This window comes from Vespa crabro, chromosome 10 (assembly GCF_910589235.1).
Source record: "Vespa crabro chromosome 10, iyVesCrab1.2, whole genome shotgun sequence".
Lineage (NCBI taxonomy): Eukaryota > Metazoa > Arthropoda > Insecta > Hymenoptera > Vespidae > Vespa > Vespa crabro.
The window spans coordinates 7,365,707-7,373,206 of NC_060964.1; the positions used below are offsets into that span (position 1 = coordinate 7,365,707).

The 7,500-nt window shown below is 32.3% G+C and overlaps 1 protein-coding gene across 6 annotated transcripts in view; it reads left to right on the plus strand.

Moving 5' to 3' along the window:
• LOC124427322 (GATA zinc finger domain-containing protein 15-like) overlaps nucleotides 1–5,499 on the plus strand; it is a 267,307-nt gene extending 261,808 nt beyond the window's left edge. For all 6 annotated transcript variants that reach the window (XM_046970096.1, XM_046970095.1, XM_046970098.1 and 3 more), the window contains one exon: nucleotides 4,152–5,499. The gene's annotated coding sequence lies outside the window, so the exon portion shown is untranslated. The remainder of the gene's footprint in view (nucleotides 1–4,151) is intronic.
• Nucleotides 5,500–7,500: the final 2,001 nt, after the last annotated feature.

Sequence of the window (7,500 nt, forward strand, 5' to 3'; positions counted from 1 at the left end):
TATATATATATATATATATATATATATATATATATATGTGTGTGAAAGAAAAAATTCATTTTTTTCATTAAATTTTAATATATACATTAATGTATGCATTAATTATAGCTGATATAGATAAAGATGAATTTTTATGTTTTAAATTTAATTTATGAAATATTTACTCTCTCATTTTCATTAATTATTCTCTTTTATATAAACTAAAAGAAAAAAAATATATATATATTTATATTTATTTATTTATTTATTTATTTATTCACAAATCTTTGGCCAATTTCTTTGACAGATATATATATATATATATATATATATATATATATATATATATATGGAACACGGATATGTATGTGTATGCATTTACGAATAATATGTGTACTACGTATGCGTTTAAAGGGAAAAATACTTTCGAGCTATTAAACAAATAATTCTTTATGCAATTTTCACAGACGAATTCCAGTGTGGAACTTCGTATGACACGGCACGGTCACACGGCATGAAATAGTATGGTATGGTATGGTGTGGTGTGGTACGGTACGATACAAATGGTCTTTTAATCAAAATAAAATATGCCGCTTTTACTTTGACCGTGGCACATTCGTCGGTATGTACCATCTCTCCTCAATTGTTTACCTAACGCGCTAATAGAAAACTTTGAAGGATTATATACGGAAATGTGCGTGTCGTTAGAAAAACGTATATTGAAATAAAATGTTCGTTTCGATGAAGTACCGTGCAAACGTTGTGTGAACTATTTGAACTTTGTAAACGCTAATGCGTTATAAAAATATCGTAGAACGAAAAAGGAAAAGAAAAAAAAAAAAAAAGAAAAAAAAAAGAAAAAGAAAAGAAGAGAAAACAGAAAAGAAGGAAAGAAAGGAAAGGAAAAGAAAATCCCATCTATCTTCTTTTTTTTCTTTTCTTTTTTTTTCTTTCTTTTTTTCAATTTAATTTCTTATCCCTCGTTATTTCTTTCTTTATTTTCGTTTTCTCTATATGCACTGTTTCGTTTCTTTTTAAGAAAGCCGTGCGCAAAGTATTCACGAAGCGCAGACCGCAAAATTTACCGACACTTTGCTTGTCATACATTTTAAACTCCATACGTTTATCCGTTTTTCGTTAGCACTTTTTACATCCCTTTTTATACAGTTACTACCGGTAAAAAGGGAAAAAAAATAAACAAAAAAAAAAAAAAAAGAAAAAAAAAGAAAAAGAAAAAAAGAGTCGTTTTATTCGCTTCTTTTCTATTTCCTTTTTATTTCGTTTCTTTCTTTTTTTTTTCTTTTTTTTTTTTCAAATTTTCTCCCTCTCTTTTTTTCCCCTTTTTAACAGATGTTTCATCGGACTCACTGACGTTCGCAAATTTCGAATAGTTTCATCCTCTGCCGGTCACCTAACTCCGCTAGTTGTTGTTTCTCTCTATGGAGTAAAAAAGGAAAAAAAGAGAAAAAAAAGAGAGAATGAGAGAGAGAAAAAAAAATAGAAAAATAGAGAAAAAAAGACGAGAGAGGGAGAGAAAGAGAGAAAGAGAGAGAGAGAGACGGGACGGGGGAGTAGGTTCGAGGCAATCGAGTCGCCTACTCGTCGTCGCAGTGCGCAAGCACACCAACGTTTTATCTTCGTTATTCAGTCCGGTGACCAAGATAACGCGATTTTCGATCTCTCTCTCTCTCTCTCTCTCTCGTACGCTAGCTCTTTTTTTTTATCCCCTCCCCACAGTCACCACTTCCCACCCCTCGTCTCTTGCCACCACAATATCGCAGTGTGCGATTTTACAGGCCCCACGATGCGTCGCTGATAACGACGGCGTTACGATTTTTGTGACAATGTGCCGGCTAGAACGTTCTTCACAAGCCAAAAGCACCAACGAAACGATTTTTGTCGAAAACGTGGATATCATTCGATTGATCATAGGATCAAACTTTTTAATGCTTTCGGCACGTCTGCGCTCTGTTTTTTCTTTTTTTTTTTTTTTCAGTAACGGGGAAGCAAATGGGCGGGCAAAGGGGAGTAAACGATATTCTCCCTTCTCGATCGTTACGAACATTTCGATAACAATCATCCATCGATGGGCACGAGTATAGATATATTATTTTTCTTCGTTTTTCTGCTTTTTTCCTTCCCTTTTCTTTTCTTTTCTTTTATTTTCTTTATTACTCGCAAAATATTTTGCACGATCTATTTTTGCTACGAAAGATAAAAAAAAAAAAAATTAAAGAACGGATAATAATGATAATAATAATAATAATAATAATAATTAGTAGTAGTTTCGCACCAAAACTCATACATAATTTAATTCAAAGTTTTATATTTATATATATATATATATATATATGATTGGCAGAAAATTATTGATTCTTTTCGAATTCGAGATATTTAATATTTCTTCTTTTTTTCTTTCTTTCTTTCTTTCTTTATCTTTACATACACAATTATATACTTACAGTGTATGTCTATAATATTAATGAACAAAAATTAGACAATGTTGTAAATTTTAGTTCTGTGAAATTCGAGAAAAAAGATTGAATCGCGGAAAGAAAAATATAATTCTTTTTGTGATTCGATGATCATCATTTTAGTTCAATTAAAAAAAAAAAAAAGAAAAAAAAAAAAAGAAAAGAAAAAACAAAACAAAACAAAAGCAATGGAGAACTCGAAACATAATTTATTAACGACGATGACGATGGTGGTAACGTTGAAAGAAAGAGAGGAAAAAAGAAAAAAAAATCGAGTGAAACACGGCGTCGTCGGTTACCAAAGCGATAATATTGGTGCGGTATGGATAGAATGAGGGAGGATGGGTAAGAGGGGATGAGTTTAGTACAATTTTTCTATTTTCGTTATATACGCAACATCGACAGGATGAAATAATATCGATACTCGATGACACCGGCCGCCGTCCGCAACGCAGAGATCGTTGCATTTTGCAAACCGCACAATTTAAATATCTATTATATCGGACGTTGGTTGGTTGGTCTCTGGACCAACCTCTCACCCCTTTCCCCTTGACTTCGTCCCCTTGGTTCGAACCCTCGCGTTTCAACCCTCCTCCCCCCTTCCCACCCTGACTCTCTTTCACCGCACGAATAGCCATTTCCGCATAGAGATCACGTTTGTTCGCGGAAATTACCCCTATCTTTTTCTTTCTTTCTTTCTTCCTTTTTTTTTTCGTTTGTTTTTTTCCTTCCGCTTTTTCTTTTTTTTTTTTTGCAACTCTTCGCGCAAGGGAAATGCGAAAATTCGTTTCGTTTTGTTCACCAAAACTCGTCTTTCCTGTTCTCCATTATGGTACTTGATATTTTTCGTCGTATGTGATATAGTTGTGATACGATGCGAATTATCCGATTGAAGGAAAAGAAAAAGGATTTAAATAATTATATACAAAATTTTATTCATAATTGTGCAAAGTCAATTTTTAAAGGATAATTATCGCTTTTGTTTATTTATTCATTACGATGTTCTATCGCAGATGTATGATACATGTACGTTGTACGTGTACGTACATATGTATTGTTCGTCGATTGATCAATTAAACGAGACAAATCGACATCTTTGCGTTCTCCTTTTAATTAAATAAATTAATGTACGAGTGTGTGGATTTGTGAAAGTGTTACATTTTTTGTTTTTTTTTTTTTTTTTTTTCTGATAAAATACATCATCACGAGACATTAAAAGATATATCTTTTCGTCTTCATTGAGCCAGCACTATCGTTGACATTCATAAAATTCGTACGAGATAATATTAATAAAAAGAAAACTAAAAGAATGATTTATTTTTCGCAAAAATTAATATCGCCTGTTTTTTTCTTTTTTTTTTTTTTTTCTTTTCTTTTTGTTGCAAAAGAAAATGAAAATAAGAAAATAACCGGTCGAAATAATTTGTAAACGCAATTGTCATGATTATCTGGAAAAGAAAAAAGAAACAAAGAAAAAAAAAGCAGAGAAAAATAATTAAGAAAAATATGATCTACGAACTTTCTTCTTTTTTTTTTTTTCTATCTTTTTCTATTCTTTATAAACACCTTATATCAGAAAGCGAATGGAATAAAATCCCCGATGCCACTTGTCGTTGCATCGTGTATGCAAGAAAACGAAAACGAAAATGAAAACGAATACGTATTTTTCCCTTAACGTGTGAATTTCGTTTGTTGCAGGTTGTTTCAACAACGTCGGTGCATCCAGTCGGCGCGACTATCTCGATTCAATTTTCTTTGGGGGCGGGACATCGCAATGCGGTCTCGCAGAAAAGAGACGATGCGCTCACATACATACGATACACATAGGACATATACGTACACATACAAACGTGCACATGGACACATAAGTGCACATGGACACATAAGTGCACGTATACACCAATATATATATATATAGAGCATACACATATAACAGATAAATTCACATACAGGAATCACACGTACGTAGACACATGAGAGAGAGAGAGAGAGAGAGAGAGAGAGAGAGAGAGAGAGAGAGAGAGAGAGAGAGAGTGTATGTGTGAGAGAGAGAGAGAGTGTATGTGTGAGAGAGAGAGAGAGAGAGGCAACGGCGAGCTTTACGTGCCAGTATCACGATCATCGTTCGATTCGATTGGGATCAAGGATCAAGACGGGTGTCGCCTGCCAGGATTGAATCGTCCTACGGAAAAAGGAGATCGAACGGAAATGTGCACGTGGATGGTCTCTTCTCGGCCGGATAAAAGAGATGTTTTCTTCCTCGGGCAATCCCCGAGACCGAGACCACTAAAGATAGAGTGAGATGGACGATAAAACTCGTCGAGAGAGAACAGGATGAGGTGTGGTGTGGTGGGGGCGGGGTGGGGGGTGCAAAGAATGAAGGAAAATGAATAAATAAAGAAAGAAAAAAAAAGAAAAAAACAATAACAAGAACAAAAATGAAGAATGAAAATAATACAAGAAAAAAAAACTCAGCGCATAATGAAAAAACGTATTCTCTCGAGTAAGTGCGTGTGCGTTACGAAAAAAAAAAGAAGAAAAAAAAAGAAAAAAAAAAAGAAAAAAAAAAGAAAAAAGAGAAAGAAAAGAAATAAAGAAAAAAAGGAATGAAAGAGGGAGAGGGGGAGTTATTGTTTTTCTCTCTCATCATTATATATATATATATCTTCTCTCTCTCTCTTCCTTCTCTCGTTCTTATTCGTATTATCGTTAATTATCTCGAACTTCAGCGGTTTCTTTGCGGATCGAACCGAAACGTAAATGTGACGTTTATTTTTAAAAACTTCGTCGTACTTTAATTTCGACAATGTCGAAGATAAAAGAAGGAACAAATAAACTTTCTAACAATCTCGCGATAAACGTATATTTATATTCATTCATAGATTCATCTCGGCGATGATCTCCTATGAATGCGAAATGTGTGTTAAATAAAATTCAAAGTGGAAGGAAATTAGAGAAAAGAGTTAGAGAAAAAAAGAAAAACAGAGAGAGAGAGAGAGAGAGATAGAGAGAGAGAGAGAGATAAGGAGCAAGTGTTTATAAAACAGAAAGAGATAAAGAAAGAATAAGATTAACCAGTCTCGATCTTCTTATATATGAAATGAAATAATAAAGAAAGAAAGAAAGAAAGAAAGAAAGAAAAATTACACTCGAATTTCGTAAAAACATTTTTATTATGTTGCGATGACGTTAAATAAAATCAATGGAGAAAAGAGAGAGAGAGAGAGAGAGAGAGAGAGAGAGAGAGAGAGAGAGAGAGAAAGGTTGAAGGAAAGATAGAAAGAAAAGAGAGAGAAAAATAAAAAAAAAAGAAAAAGATGAAACAAGGATAATAATGTGATAGAAGGGAAAATAATCCAGACCCAATCCAATTCTCGAACGTACCAGAAATAGATTTAACCTTTCTTCCTGGTTTTCCTTTGCATTTTTATTTCTTGTCAAGGATCGGAAAATCAGTTATTCAAACCGTACCACCAACCATCAAATATATCCCAGATGCATATTGAAAAATGACATCTTTCATGATCCCTACGTTCCACTTGAATATTCCGATGAATTCTATTTATTATTATTATTATTATTATTATTATTATTATTATTATTATTATTATTATTACTATTATTATTATTATTATTATTATTATTACTACTATAGTTACTCACTGATGTAGTGTATGACTATAGTATCAGCGGCAACTCCTTATCGAATCGAAACTCTTACGATTTTCTGCGTCGTTGAATTTTCAATACTATTATATTTCTATCTTTCTATCTCTTTATCTGCCTGTCTATCTATCTATCTATCTATCTATCTATCTATCTGTCTGTCTGTCTCTTTTTTTGCAAATCTTTACTCTATTTTCTTCTTTTTTTCATTTCCTTTTTTTCCTTTTTTTTCCTTTTTTTTTCCTTTTCGTTCGCCATAAATCGTATATCCATCTTTTCGTATAATATCGAATAAAGGAAAAGCAAGCATGCAAAAAAGCATGAATGGAAAAAAGAAGAAGAAGAAAAAGAAGAAGATGAAAAAGAAGAAGAAGGAAAAGAACATGGGACAAAAGGAAAAGAAAAAAGTTAAGGAATATAAAAATAAATAAGACGAAGAGGAATAAGGAAGACGGATAAAAAGAAAGAGATAAAAGAAAATAAAGATGAAGAAGTAGAAGAAGAAGAAGAAAAATGGAGGATAATGAAGTAAATAAATGTGATGTGCGAAAACGTATCAAAGAATAATCATCGAGGACGTTATTACGTGTGTTAAGAGGAAATTAAAAAAAAAGAAAAAGGAAAAAAGAAAAAAAAGAAAAAAAGAAGAAAAATAGAAAAGTTTTATCCATATAAATAATGATACATTATACTTATATTATTATATTAAGTCAAATAAAATCGTGATTGCACACAAGCGCGTAAATATTTGCACGGTACAGATTGACGAACGAACGAACGAACGAACGAACGAACGGACGGACGGACGGACGGACGATTGGACCGGATCGGACAGAATAGTAGACAAAGAGGACAGACGGATGAAAGAAAATGAAAGAAAAAAAGAAAAAAAATAACACTCCTACGACACACGATATCGATCGCGATAAGATATTATATTTTTATATGTACATATGACGTTCCTCGTTATCCTATTAAAAATATTAATATAATAACAATAAGATATACATACATATATATATATATATATATATATATGTATATATATATTTAAGTGAAGTCGACGAAAGGCGGTAGATAGATATATGTAGTAATCGATCGATCGCGAAGACCGAGAACGAATAATCCCATTTTTGATTATATTTCCCAAAGGATATTTCTTGTGTAAGAAGATACGAGAAAGGTGTATATATATATAATATATTATATATATATATATATATATATATATATATATATATATAAAACGAGTACGATAGATCCAGGTACGAAACGAAATGAAACGAGGAAAAGTCGAGAAAACACACCAATAATACGATCCAATGTTTCGTATGTACTACTTACTTACTACTTAGAAGGTAATTCTTCATGAAAACATTTC